The 13,502-nt window shown below is 40.6% G+C and overlaps 10 non-coding genes across 10 annotated transcripts; all 10 read left to right on the top strand.

Moving 5' to 3' along the window:
- The first annotated feature begins 65 nt into the window (after window positions 1-65).
- Window positions 66-185, top strand: LOC129943569 (5S ribosomal RNA). The gene has a single exon (XR_008781295.1). It is a non-coding gene; the product is annotated as a 5S ribosomal RNA (ribosomal RNA).
- A 641-nt stretch (window positions 186-826) lies between these two features.
- LOC129943552 (5S ribosomal RNA) lies at window positions 827-945 on the top strand. The gene has a single exon (XR_008781278.1). It is a non-coding gene; the product is annotated as a 5S ribosomal RNA (ribosomal RNA).
- A 642-nt stretch (window positions 946-1,587) lies between these two features.
- On the top strand, window positions 1,588-1,706 carry LOC129943551 (5S ribosomal RNA). Its single transcript, XR_008781277.1, has one exon. It is a non-coding gene; the product is annotated as a 5S ribosomal RNA (ribosomal RNA).
- Window positions 1,707-2,348: 642 nt separating this feature from the next.
- LOC129943550 (5S ribosomal RNA) lies at window positions 2,349-2,467 on the top strand. The gene has a single exon (XR_008781276.1). It is a non-coding gene; the product is annotated as a 5S ribosomal RNA (ribosomal RNA).
- Window positions 2,468-3,108: 641 nt separating this feature from the next.
- Window positions 3,109-3,227, top strand: LOC129943549 (5S ribosomal RNA). Its single transcript, XR_008781275.1, has one exon. It is a non-coding gene; the product is annotated as a 5S ribosomal RNA (ribosomal RNA).
- A 641-nt stretch (window positions 3,228-3,868) lies between these two features.
- On the top strand, window positions 3,869-3,987 carry LOC129943548 (5S ribosomal RNA). The gene has a single exon (XR_008781274.1). It is a non-coding gene; the product is annotated as a 5S ribosomal RNA (ribosomal RNA).
- A 640-nt stretch (window positions 3,988-4,627) lies between these two features.
- Window positions 4,628-4,746, top strand: LOC129943547 (5S ribosomal RNA). Its single transcript, XR_008781273.1, has one exon. It is a non-coding gene; the product is annotated as a 5S ribosomal RNA (ribosomal RNA).
- Window positions 4,747-5,387: 641 nt separating this feature from the next.
- LOC129943546 (5S ribosomal RNA) lies at window positions 5,388-5,506 on the top strand. Its single transcript, XR_008781272.1, has one exon. It is a non-coding gene; the product is annotated as a 5S ribosomal RNA (ribosomal RNA).
- Window positions 5,507-6,147: 641 nt separating this feature from the next.
- On the top strand, window positions 6,148-6,266 carry LOC129943545 (5S ribosomal RNA). The gene has a single exon (XR_008781271.1). It is a non-coding gene; the product is annotated as a 5S ribosomal RNA (ribosomal RNA).
- Window positions 6,267-6,907: 641 nt separating this feature from the next.
- LOC129943543 (5S ribosomal RNA) lies at window positions 6,908-7,026 on the top strand. The gene has a single exon (XR_008781269.1). It is a non-coding gene; the product is annotated as a 5S ribosomal RNA (ribosomal RNA).
- Window positions 7,027-13,502: the final 6,476 nt, after the last annotated feature.

Below are 13,502 nucleotides of genomic sequence, written 5' to 3'. Positions count from 1 at the left end.
AGATACTTCTAAGAAAAGGTAATTGATAAGGATTGATTAGGTGGAACTCAGGTAGGTAAGTTTTCGCCAACGACCATACCACGATGAAAATATCGGTTCTCGTCCGATCACCGAAATCAAGCATCGTCGGGCGCGGTTAGTACTTAGATGGGGGGACCGCTTGGGAACACCGCGTGTTGTTGGCACGCGTGCCTTTTTGCTGCAGAAAGGTCTTCTGCACACACTTTAAACCTTCCAAATCAAGTATTTTGCATATAAAAAATATTCCGGCCTCATTCCAGCGACGCTAAATGGTGTTTTTTCAACATTAAAAAAAATATTTTTGTAGGTATTTTTTTTTGTGTGCGAGTACATGGTACTGCGGCTTTGGAAATCTTATCAAACGATGAATGTTGTTATGGGAACTGAAAATATGAGGTTTTTGTGTACATTAGGGTCTAAAAAGGTGAAAAAAATGAATTTTGAATTTTCCTTATCAGTGCCCCTCAAGGTATGCAACGTTTTGTTGAAAATGTCCTTAATTCCTGCAAATACAGGTGAAACACGGGTTTTCCTACAGATGGGCAGGTAAGACAGCTTTTTCAGTTGAAAAACCATAAATTACCTTGAATTTCTGCAAACACAGGTAAAAATTATATTTTCTACAGGTAAACAGGTAAAAAAGTGATTTTATTGCTTTGAATGTCTGTATTTTCGTACAGGTAAGCAGGTAGAATAGTGTTTTCAGTGGGAAAACCATGTCTGGGAAATCGAAAAGTAAAAGATACTTCTAAGAAAAGGTAATTGATAAGGATTGATTAGGTGGAACTCAGGTAGGTAAGTTTTCGCCAACGACCATACCACGATGAAAATATCGGTTCTCGTCCGATCACCGAAATCAAGCATCGTCGGGCGCGGTTAGTACTTAGATGGGGGACCGCTTGGGAACACCGCGTGTTGTTGGCACGCGTGCCTTTTTGCTGCAGAAAGGTCTTCTGCACACACTTTAAACCTTCCAAATCAAGTATTTTGCATATAAAAAATATTCCGGCCTCATTCCAGCGACGCTAAATGGTGTTTTTTCAACATTAAAAAAAATATTTTTGTAGGTATTTTTTTTTTGTGTGCGAGTACATGGTACTGCGGCTTTGGAAATCTTATCAAACGATGAATGTTCTTATGGGAACTGAAAATATGAGGTTTTTGTGTACATTAGGGTCTAAAAAGGTGAAAAAAATGAATTTTGAATTTTCCTTATCAGTGCCCCTCAAGGTATGCAACGTTTTGTTGAAAATGTCCTTAATTCCTGCAAATACAGGTGAAACACGGGTTTTCCTACAGATGGGCAGGTAAGACAGCTTTTTCAGTTGAAAAACCATAAATTACCTTGAATTTCTGCAAACACAGGTAAAAATTATATTTTCTACAGGTAAACAGGTAAAAAAGTGATTTTATTGCTTTGAATGTCTGTATTTTCGTACAGGTAAGCAGGTAGAATAGTGTTTTCAGTGGGAAAACCATGTCTGGGAAATCGAAAAGTAAAAGATACTTCTAAGAAAAGGTAATTGATAAGGATTGATTAGGTGGAACTCAGGTAGGTAAGTTTTCGCCAACGACCATACCACGATGAAAATATCGGTTCTCGTCCGATCACCGAAATCAAGCATCGTCGGGCGCGGTTAGTACTTAGATGGGGGACCGCTTGGGAACACCGCGTGTTGTTGGCACGCGTGCCTTTTTGCTGCAGAAAGGTCTTCTGCACACACTTTAAACCTTCAAATCAAGTATTTTGCATATAAAAAATATTCCGGCCTCATTCCAGCGACGCTAAATGGTGTTTTTTTCAACATTAAAAAAAATATTTTTGTAGGTATTTTTTTTTGTGTGCGAGTACATGGTACTGCGGCTTTGGAAATCTTATCAAACGATGAATGTTGTTATGGGAACTGAAAATATGAGGTTTTTGTGTACATTAGGGTCTAAAAAGGTGAAAAAAATGAATTTTGAATTTTCCTTATCAGTGCCCCTCAAGGTATGCAACGTTTTGTTGAAAATGTCCTTAATTCCTGCAAATACAGGTGAAACACGGGTTTTCCTACAGATGGGGCAGGTAAGACAGCTTTTTCAGTTGAAAAACCATAAATTACCTTGAATTTCTGCAAACACAGGTAAAAATTATATTTTCTACAGGTAAACAGGTAAAAAAGTGATTTTATTGCTTTGAATGTCTGTATTTTCGTACAGGTAAGCAGGTAGAATAGTGTTTTCAGTGGGAAAACCATGTCTGGGAAATCGAAAAGTAAAAGATACTTCTAAGAAAAGGTAATTGATAAGGATTGATTAGGTGGAACTCAGGTAGGTAAGTTTTCGCCAACGACCATACCACGATGAAAATATCGGTTCTCGTCCGATCACCGAAATCAAGCATCGTCGGGCGCGGTTAGTACTTAGATGGGGGACCGCTTGGGAACACCGCGTGTTGTTGGCACGCGTGCCTTTTTGCTGCAGAAAGGTCTTCTGCACACACTTTAAACCTTCCAAATCAAGTATTTTGCATATAAAAAATATTCCGGCCTCATTCCAGCGACGCTAAATGGTGTTTTTTCAACATTAAAAAAAATATTTTTGTAGGTATTTTTTTTTGTGTGCGAGTACATGGTACTGCGGCTTTGGAAATCTTATCAAACGATGAATGTTCTTATGGGAACTGAAAATATGAGGTTTTTGTGTACATTAGGGTCTAAAAAGGTGAAAAAAATGAATTTTGAATTTTCCTTATCAGTGCCCCTCAAGGTATGCAACGTTTTGTTGAAAATGTCCTTAATTCCTGCAAATACAGGTGAAACACGGGTTTTCCTACAGATGGGCAGGTAAGACAGCTTTTTCAGTTGAAAAACCATAAATTACCTTGAATTTCTGCAAACACAGGTAAAAATTATATTTTCTACAGGTAAACAGGTAAAAAAGTGATTTTATTGCTTTGAATGTCTGTATTTTCGTACAGGTAAGCAGGTAGAATAGTGTTTTCAGTGGGAAAACCATGTCTGGGAAATCGAAAAGTAAAAGATACTTCTAAGAAAAGGTAATTGATAAGGATTGATTAGGTGGAACTCAGGTAGGTAAGTTTTCGCCAACGACCATACCACGATGAAAATATCGGTTCTCGTCCGATCACCGAAATCAAGCATCGTCGGGCGCGGTTAGTACTTAGATGGGGGACCGCTTGGGAACACCGCGTGTTGTTGGCACGCGTGCCTTTTTGCTGCAGAAAGGTCTTCTGCACACACTTTAAACCTTCCAAATCAAGTATTTTGCATATAAAAAATATTCCGGCCTCATTCCAGCGACGCTAAATGGTGTTTTTTCAACATTAAAAAAAATATTTTTGTAGGTATTTTTTTTTGTGTGCGAGTACATGGTACTGCGGCTTTGGAAATCTTATCAAACGATGAATGTTCTTATGGGAACTGAAAATATGAGGTTTTTGTGTACATTAGGGTCTAAAAAGGTGAAAAAAATGAATTTTGAATTTTCCTTATCAGTGCCCCTCAAGGTATGCAACGTTTTGTTGAAAATGTCCTTAATTCCTGCAAATACAGGTGAAACACGGGTTTTCCTACAGATGGGCAGGTAAGACAGCTTTTTCAGTTGAAAAACCATAAATTACCTTGAATTTCTGCAAACACAGGTAAAAATTATATTTTCTACAGGTAAACAGGTAAAAAAGTGATTTTATTGCTTTGAATGTCTGTATTTTCGTACAGGTAAGCAGGTAGAATAGTGTTTTCAGTGGGAAAACCATGTCTGGGAAATCGAAAAGTAAAAGATACTTCTAAGAAAAGGTAATTGATAAGGATTGATTAGGTGGAACTCAGGTAGGTAAGTTTTCGCCAACGACCATACCACGATGAAAATATCGGTTCTCGTCCGATCACCGAAATCAAGCATCGTCGGGCGCGGTTAGTACTTAGATGGGGGACCGCTTGGGAACACCGCGTGTTGTTGGCACGCGTGCCTTTTTGCTGCAGAAAGGTCTTCTGCACACACTTTAAACCTTCCAAATCAAGTATTTTGCATATAAAAAATATTCCGGCCTCATTCCAGCGACGCTAAATGGTGTTTTTTCAACATTAAAAAAAATATTTTTGTAGGTATTTTTTTTTGTGTGCGAGTACATGGTACTGCGGCTTTGGAAATCTTATCAAACGATGAATGTTGTTATGGGAACTGAAAATATGAGGTTTTTGTGTACATTAGGGTCTAAAAAGGTGAAAAAAATGAATTTTGAATTTTCCTTATCAGTGCCCCTCAAGGTATGCAACGTTTTGTTGAAAATGTCCTTAATTCCTGCAAATACAGGTGAAACACGGGTTTTCCTACAGATGGGCAGGTAAGACAGCTTTTTCAGTTGAAAAACCATAAATTACCTTGAATTTCTGCAAACACAGGTAAAAATTATATTTTCTACAGGTAAACAGGTAAAAAGTGATTTTATTGCTTTGAATGTCTGTATTTTCGTACAGGTAAGCAGGTAGAATAGTGTTTTCAGTGGGAAAACCATGTCTGGGAAATCGAAAAGTAAAAGATACTTCTAAGAAAAGGTAATTGATAAGGATTGATTAGGTGGAACTCAGGTAGGTAAGTTTTCGCCAACGACCATACCACGATGAAAATATCGGTTCTCGTCCGATCACCGAAATCAAGCATCGTCGGGCGCGGTTAGTACTTAGATGGGGGACCGCTTGGGAACACCGCGTGTTGTTGGCACGCGTGCCTTTTTGCTGCAGAAAGGTCTTCTGCACACACTTTAAACCTTCCAAATCAAGTATTTTGCATATAAAAAATATTCCGGCCTCATTCCAGCGACGCTAAATGGTGTTTTTTCAACATTAAAAAAAATATTTTTGTAGGTATTTTTTTTTGTGTGCGAGTACATGGTACTGCGGCTTTGGAAATCTTATCAAACGATGAATGTTCTTATGGGAACTGAAAATATGAGGTTTTTGTGTACATTAGGGTCTAAAAAGGTGAAAAAAATGAATTTTGAATTTTCCTTATCAGTGCCCCTCAAGGTATGCAACGTTTTGTTGAAAATGTCCTTAATTCCTGCAAATACAGGTGAAACACGGGTTTTCCTACAGATGGGCAGGTAAGACAGCTTTTTCAGTTGAAAAACCATAAATTACCTTGAATTTCTGCAAACACAGGTAAAAATTATATTTTCTACAGGTAAACAGGTAAAAAAGTGATTTTATTGCTTTGAATGTCTGTATTTTCGTACAGGTAAGCAGGTAGAATAGTGTTTTCAGTGGGAAAACCATGTCTGGGAAATCGAAAAGTAAAAGATACTTCTAAGAAAAGGTAATTGATAAGGATTGATTAGGTGGAACTCAGGTAGGTAAGTTTTCGCCAACGACCATACCACGATGAAAATATCGGTTCTCGTCCGATCACCGAAATCAAGCATCGTCGGGCGCGGTTAGTACTTAGATGGGGGACCGCTTGGGAACACCGCGTGTTGTTGGCACGCGTGCCTTTTTGCTGCAGAAAGGTCTTCTGCACACACTTTAAACCTTCCAAATCAAGTATTTTGCATATAAAAAATATTCCGGCCTCATTCCAGCGACGCTAAATGGTGTTTTTTCAACATTAAAAAAAATATTTTTGTAGGTATTTTTTTTTGTGTGCGAGTACATGGTACTGCGGCTTTGGAAATCTTATCAAACGATGAATGTTGTTATGGGAACTGAAAATATGAGGTTTTTGTGTACATTAGGGTCTAAAAAGGTGAAAAAAATGAATTTTGAATTTTCCTTATCAGTGCCCCTCAAGGTATGCAACGTTTTGTTGAAAATGTCCTTAATTCCTGCAAATACAGGTGAAACACGGGTTTTCCTACAGATGGGCAGGTAAGACAGCTTTTTCAGTTGAAAAACCATAAATTACCTTGAATTTCTGCAAACACAGGTAAAAATTATATTTTCTACAGGTAAACAGGTAAAAAAGTGATTTTATTGCTTTGAATGTCTGTATTTTCGTACAGGTAAGCAGGTAGAATAGTGTTTTCAGTGGGAAAACCATGTCTGGGAAATCGAAAAGTAAAAGATACTTCTAAGAAAAGGTAATTGATAAGGATTGATTAGGTGGAACTCAGGTAGGTAAGTTTTCGCCAACGACCATACCACGATGAAAATATCGGTTCTCGTCCGATCACCGAAATCAAGCATCGTCGGGCGCGGTTAGTACTTAGATGGGGGACCGCTTGGGAACACCGCGTGTTGTTGGCACGCGTGCCTTTTTGCTGCAGAAAGGTCTTCTGCACACACTTTAAACCTTCCAAATCAAGTATTTTGCATATAAAAAATATTCCGGCCTCATTCCAGCGACGCTAAATGGTGTTTTTTCAACATTAAAAAAAATATTTTTGTAGGTATTTTTTTTTGTGTGCGAGTACATGGTACTGCGGCTTTGGAAATCTTATCAAACGATGAATGTTCTTATGGGAACTGAAAATATGAGGTTTTTGTGTACATTAGGGTCTAAAAAGGTGAAAAAAATGAATTTTGAATTTTCCTTATCAGTGCCCCTCAAGGTATGCAACGTTTTGTTGAAAATGTCCTTAATTCCTGCAAATACAGGTGAAACACGGGTTTTCCTACAGATGGGCAGGTAAGACAGCTTTTTCAGTTGAAAAACCATAAATTACCTTGAATTTCTGCAAACACAGGTAAAAATTATATTTTCTACAGGTAAACAGGTAAAAAAGTGATTTTATTGCTTTGAATGTCTGTATTTTCGTACAGGTAAGCAGGTAGAATAGTGTTTTCAGTGGGAAAACCATGTCTGGGAAATCGAAAAGTAAAAGATACTTCTAAGAAAAGGTAATTGATAAGGATTGATTAGGTGGAACTCAGGTAGGTAAGTTTTCGCCAACGACCATACCACGATGAAAATATCGGTTCTCGTCCGATCACCGAAATCAAGCATCGTCGGGCGCGGTTAGTACTTAGATGGGGGACCGCTTGGGAACACCGCGTGTTGTTGGCACGCGTGCCTTTTTGCTGCAGAAAGGTCTTCTGCACACACTTTAAACCTTCCAAATCAAGTATTTTGCATATAAAAAATATTCCGGCCTCATTCCAGCGACGCTAAATGGTGTTTTTTCAACATTAAAAAAAATATTTTTGTAGGTATTTTTTTTTGTGTGCGAGTACATGGTACTGCGGCTTTGGAAATCTTATCAAACGATGAATGTTGTTATGGGAACTGAAAATATGAGGTTTTTGTGTACATTAGGGTCTAAAAAGGTGAAAAAAATGAATTTTGAATTTTCCTTATCAGTGCCCCTCAAGGTATGCAACGTTTTGTTGAAAATGTCCTTAATTCCTGCAAATACAGGTGAAACACGGGTTTTCCTACAGATGGGCAGGTAAGACAGCTTTTTCAGTTGAAAAACCATAAATTACCTTGAATTTCTGCAAACACAGGTAAAAATTATATTTTCTACAGGTAAACAGGTAAAAAAGTGATTTTATTGCTTTGAATGTCTGTATTTTCGTACAGGTAAGCAGGTAGAATAGTGTTTTCAGTGGGAAAACCATGTCTGGGAAATCGAAAAGTAAAAGATACTTCTAAGAAAAGGTAATTGATAAGGATTGATTAGGTGGAACTCAGGTAGGTAAGTTTTCGCCAACGACCATACCACGATGAAAATATCGGTTCTCGTTCTTTGACTTCCAGCGAGTGAAGAAGTGTGCATTAATCTTTTTTCAATTTGCAATTTAAATTTAAAAAGTGTTGAGCATTTGCTAAGTTGGCATTGTGCCGCAGTTTTTATTAACTAATTGGTAGCCTAGTGGAGGTGGCGTCCGAACACAACTCCAAGGGTCGTGGGTTCGAATCCCGGGCGGAGCGCACCAAAAATATTGAAGCTTTTTTTCACAATCGTGAAATCGTCGATTTTATAGATTGGGAAAAAAAGCAAATGCAGAAGGAGAGGAAAGCAGGGGTATCGAAAGATACCTCTGCCAATACATCAGGTGATGTTACTGTGGTGCAAGCAGCGGTACAAAAAATCACCGAAACAACATCTGACCATTCAACGGACCAGTGGGCCATTGTAAAGAGAAAGAGGCAATCTCCAAATCTGGTAAAGCGTACAAATCCAGCCAAGCGGAACGCTAATAAAAAAAAAATGGAAGAAAAGACGAAAGGTGTGACGTCAGAGCACGAAACATCAGAGAGTGACGACTCTGGGAGCCCAGATTACGTCTCAGAGGGTGGAGAAGGGCAGTTTAGGTCTCCGAAATATAGGAACAAGATCCTATCGGAGCCAGAACCGCCAACAAATAAAGCGTTGGAGGGGGAGGTGGACCAAATCCTCCAAGAAGAGAAACAACTGATGGAGGCACTGCAAACTAAACAGGCCGCCATCAGTAAATTTGAAGAAAGCCTGAAAAAACTAAAGGAGGAAATAGAGCCACTCCTCAGTCAACTTAAGCTCAAGCAGGAAGCGCGCCGGCAGCAAGTGGCAGCGCAACGCCAACTGCAACAAAAACAACAACCACAGCAGCAAAAACAACCACCACCCAAGCCCGCTCCCAAAAACACAGGAGCGGAGCAAAATAAAAAGAAGCCAGCAGCAGCGACAGGCCCAATTGCTGAGGGCCCATCGACGTCGGCTAAGGCCAAACAGCAGCAACAACAACAGCTAAAACAACAGCAGCAGAAACAGCAGCAGCAGCAAACGAAACAGCAGCAGCCGAAACAGCAGCAGCAAAAACAGCAGCAGCAACACCAGAAACAACCACAGCCCAAGGAGAAGGTGCCACCAATTAGAACCTATCAGGTTGACCTGCAGGACTTGAAACAGGTATGTAAGTCGGCCACTAAGGGGAATTTTTTACTAAATATTTTGAACGAAAAAGAAAAGCGGTATTCGGTGCAGTGCTTCTCACTGGCCGAATACAAGCTAGTGAAAGAGTTATTAAAAGAGGCCACAGCTGAGTTCTTCAGCTTCACGCCCAAATGTGAGAAATTTAAGACGGTCCTTCTGAAGGGCATAAGTTCCTGCACGGAACCGGAGGAGCTCTTAGCTGAGCTCCGCCAAAAAGCTAGTGACGATCTCGATTTTATCGGGGTCAAGCCTTTCACTACGGTGAAGTCCAGACGAGGGGGTTATAGACTGCCAATGTTCCTCGTAACATTATCGCCCCAAAGCAGTGTTAATAGTGTCAAGGGAATCAAATCTCTCGACAATCAAACTGTACGTTGGGAGACATTAAAAAGGCACGACGACATTCTACAATGTACGAAGTGCCAGAGGTTTGGCCATGCCAATGCCAACTGCAATATGCAGCTGCGTTGTGTGAGGTGCGGAGAAACCCACAAAGAAGGAGAGTGCAAGCTGGGGAATGAGCGGGTTGAGGATTTGACCCTGCTCAAGTGTGTCCTTTGTGGAAACCAAGGGCACCCGGCTAGTTATAGGGGTTGCCCTAAGGTCCAAGAAATTAAACAAAAACAGGCCAGTCAAAAAGCCGAAAGAAGTCGAACAGTTCGACAGGCTCCAACACAAAAATTCGTGGATCCCAAATTCTCTTACGCCCAAATGGTGTCAGGGAGTGGAAACACGAGACAGGCTCCACCAACGGTTGCCCCAAAGGCCCCTGTGCCTAAGGCACCAGAGGTGCAGCCTGACATTGTAGCCTTGTTGTTGAGCATTCAAGGTCAACTAACAGGACTGCAAAGTCAGATAAAGGAGCAAGGCAAAAGGGTAGATCATCTCTACTCTTTGTTGCCTGGCCTGGCGCAATTTAGATCATAATGGGCGCGCTGCCGGAGACGCGCCTTAAAGTCCTAGCTGTGAATGTAAATTCACTGATTAGGATTGAACGAAGAGCCAATATGTTCCAATTGTTGACAGACTACAGTCCCGATGTGTTTATGGCTAGCGAAACTAAGCTAAACCACAAACACAAATTGACTCATAAAAATTACAATATCGTAAGAAGAGACCGGCCCGACTCCACTCAAGGGGGCGGTGTCGCTCTCTTTATACGAAAAGGCATTAATTATAAAGTCATATACAACAATGAATTGCGAAAGCTCAAGACGCTAGAAGTTTGCGTTGTATGCATCTCTCTCACTCAAGGGAAGCGGATGTATATGATTGCGGCTTATGCGGCTGGAGCTCCGCAGGTTACTTACTTTGCTTCAGAGCTCGAGATTCTTTTTAGGGAACTGAAACTGAGCTTGGAAGAAAACTATTTCATCTTGGCCGGTGATTTGAACGCAAAACATGAAGATTGGGGAAATCAACATAGTAATCCCAGAGGTAATCATCTTTTTAATTTGATGAATCTTTACAGCGTTGAATATGGCGTCGACCTGCTGGCTACCGAAAAGCCATCGTATCCAAGAAGCGGCTCCTTTCTGGATCTTTTGCTGTACGACACTAGACTGACAGTAACAGACAAAGTGGGTAATCACCCTCGAAACTGCTTACAGACAGTCGAGTACGACAGTGATCACTGCGGACTGGCGGCTGTAATGCAGATTCCGAACGAACGCGTGGAGTTGGAGGAATACGTGGCAACGCACTCTTACAATTACAGTAAGATGCGTTGGCCTCGTTTCACCAACGCCTTAGCGAGAGAACTTCGTTCGAGTGACATAGCCCCACCAAACAACAGAAACCTGACAAATACAGAAATTGACCAACATTTACAACAGATGGACGAAACAATAAAACGAACGATGGAACGGACAATTCCAAAGTACAGAGAACGGGACCAAATGGACGCTTACAGAAACGCGACAATTGACGCACTGCGAAAGCACAAGAGTGGCTTACTGACAAGACTCAAAAACTTGTACAGACGACTTACAGACCCACACGACTTGGAGGTTAGGACACTGAAGTCGTCAATAAAAAATGTCAATCTGTTGATTAACGAGAACTACAGGTTATCAATTAACAAGTACTGGGACCGCAAGATCCGGTCAGTTAATGCGAGCGACCCTAGTATGTTCCCTAAAATCAACAAGATATTCAGAAAAAAGAACGACAATGACCTTCCGAGTCTGAAACTCCAAAGAACCGAAGAAAACAGAGACGTACTCATGACAGCGCAAATAGATCCAGAAGAAGCCATCCTTGACGATGACTTTTATATAATTGAAGACCCGAAGGAAAAAGTGGAGGCGGTGGGAGCTGCTTTCCAGCAAGTGTACAAGGTGAATGTTAGCATTCGCCCCAACCACGACCTGGAAAACAGAGCCCTACTTAATCACTTTTACCTTCGAAATGATATGACACAATGGCGATCTGAGAACCGCGGTTTCATGCGGTTCAATGACGATTCCTTGGCAAATGCCATAATCGCCGAGCAAACGGGACCAAGTCCCTTGTTAGTGACGAAGGTTGAGCTTCAGCTCATCTTCAATTCAATAAAAAACAAAAAGTCAGCAGGTGTCGATGGTATATCCAACGTTGTACTAAGACATTTACCGATGGAAGCAATTGACATATACACCACGCTCTTCAATAATGCACTGAATAATGCATATTATCCAGCGCATTGGAAGACCGCTGTGGTTCATCCTCTCCCGAAAAAGGGAAAGGACAACTCCAACCCGTCAAATCTTCGGTCGATAAGTCTTCTTCCGAGCATCAGCAAAGTTTTCGAAAAGATCATTAATAGGGCTCTGACTAAGTGGGCTGCGGACAACAAAATAATTCCGGATAAACAGTTCGGGTTCAAGGCGGGTCATGACACAATTCATGCTGCGTCTAAACTCGTTTCTGATATCCAATGGAATAAATCAAAACAACAATGCACAGGTGCTGTTCTGGTTGATTTGGAGAAGGCCTTTGACACCGTATGGTTAGAGGGTCTTTACCTAAAACTGAGCAGGCTTGGCATAAGCAAGCCATTGTTGTATATACTTTATGATATGCTTAACGGTAGAAAGTTTGTTGTCAAAAGTGGCAATGTAACTTCTACCACAACATTCTCAATTAAAAATGGTCTTCAACAGGGAGCGGTGAATTCGCCGATTCTCTTCAGCATTTACACCAGCGATCTGATAGGTAGTCTTACAAAGGCAATTGCGTACGCCGATGATCTAATTGCGTACAGAACGGCCCGAAAGGTTGAGGTTATTAGAATTCTCTTGCAGCGTGATTTCGACAAGATTCAGCGATATTGCGACGACTGGAAACTGAAAATAAATGTCCAGAAGTCAGAGACAATTCTGTTCCGGACTCCGTTGGCTAGGGCCACGAGGGATACGTGTAAAAATTGGCGCAAGATGGTCATCGTTGATCTTCACGGGCAGCCATTAGCGAGCAAAAGTGTAGTGAAGTACCTCGGTATCTGGTTAGATCAGTATTTATATTTCGACAGACATATAAATGCTGCTCTGACCAGGGCCAGAGGAGCCTTCGCTCTGACGAAACGGCTGTTTTTTAGCAGTCGGCTTGACCCCAGAGTGAAGGTAATTTGCTACATGGCCCTCATACGGCCAATGATCGTTTATGGTTGTCCGGTGTGGTTCAACGTTGCCCCTTCCCAGATGGAGAAGTTTCGGGTGTTCGAGCGGCAGTGTTTACGACGCTGTACCGGCTTATATCGAACAGCCGAATCTTCTTATGTGCATTACTATTCAAACGAGGTCCTATACAACGGGGCTCGAATCAACAGAATTGACAATTTCGTGATAAAACTCGTTCGAGGTCACATTGCAAGAGCTATGTCTTCGACCAACAATTTAATTTTCGGGGCGTTCTATCCGAACGACGAGTATTTTGAGAGTGCACGCTTGAGCGGCTTCATTCCCCCAGAGGCATTCCTCTTTTTAGATAAATGCGGTCTGATACAGGATAGATTGGCAGTTCCGTTAATCTACCACGTCAGACGAAGAACCGTGGATAGGCGACTCCTGTACAATCGGGACGTCATGGCACAAGGCGGAGCAGAGCTCCTTCGGTTCAGTAGGGCTGTGTCCGAGCGGGACCGAACTGATAGGGTGAAGCAGGAGAACCAGTTTTGGTGGCTTCAATCGGCACTTGATAATGGGTAGTCGGGATGGGGTTTTAAGCCTTGGCCGGCTTACATACTTGTTTTATAGTTTTAGGGTTTAGTTTTAAGTAGAATAGGCATGGTGGCACAAAAAAAAAAAAAAATACAAAAAAAAAAAAAAAAAAACTAAAGAAACTAAAAAAAAAAAAAACATGGAATATAAAAAAATAAAAACAAAAAAATACAAAAAAATTAAAAAACGTACAAAAAAGACAATAAAATATAAAAACGAAAACGTTAGATTTGCTGCTGTGGTTGTTCTAGTTTTAAGTAGTTTATAGGTAGAATAGGTAGTTTAAGTTAGTTTTAAGTTTTATTTAAGGACCTAACTTTAAGTAGTTTGTAAGTAAAAATAAATAAAAAAAGGATATTGATATTAGTTTTTTGTTCAAATTTTCTAATAAATACAAAAATAAATGAAATAAAATTTAAATGAAGTAA

Source organism: Eupeodes corollae, chromosome 1 (genome assembly GCF_945859685.1).
Source record: "Eupeodes corollae chromosome 1, idEupCoro1.1, whole genome shotgun sequence".
NCBI lineage: Eukaryota > Metazoa > Arthropoda > Insecta > Diptera > Syrphidae > Eupeodes > Eupeodes corollae.
This window is presented reverse-complemented; position numbering and strand designations above follow the sequence as displayed.